Here is a 261-nt window from a genome sequence, read left to right as displayed (position 1 = left end):
TGGGCAGAGGAGTGGGGATTGTAAGAAGGAGTGGGGGTTGGGACAGGGTGAGGAATGGGAATGTGGTGTGGTAAGGTGTGAGAGGTGTTGGGGGTCTGGGAAGCGGGCGTGGGGAGAGAACTTCAGGATGTTGGGGTAGGGAGAGGGGTTAGTGGTGTGGGAAGCAGGGTGGGGGGGTGTGTGAAGAGGTGGGGTTGGGGTGGGGTGAGGGGGAATGGGGAAGGGATGAGAGGTTGGGAGAGGAGCTGGGGGGTGGTGGGG

This window comes from Rhincodon typus, chromosome 22 (genome assembly GCF_021869965.1).
Source record: "Rhincodon typus isolate 14 chromosome 22, sRhiTyp1.1, whole genome shotgun sequence".
NCBI lineage: Eukaryota > Metazoa > Chordata > Chondrichthyes > Orectolobiformes > Rhincodontidae > Rhincodon > Rhincodon typus.
The sequence above is the reverse complement of the archived record's forward strand: the minus strand, read 5'-3'. Positions refer to the sequence as shown.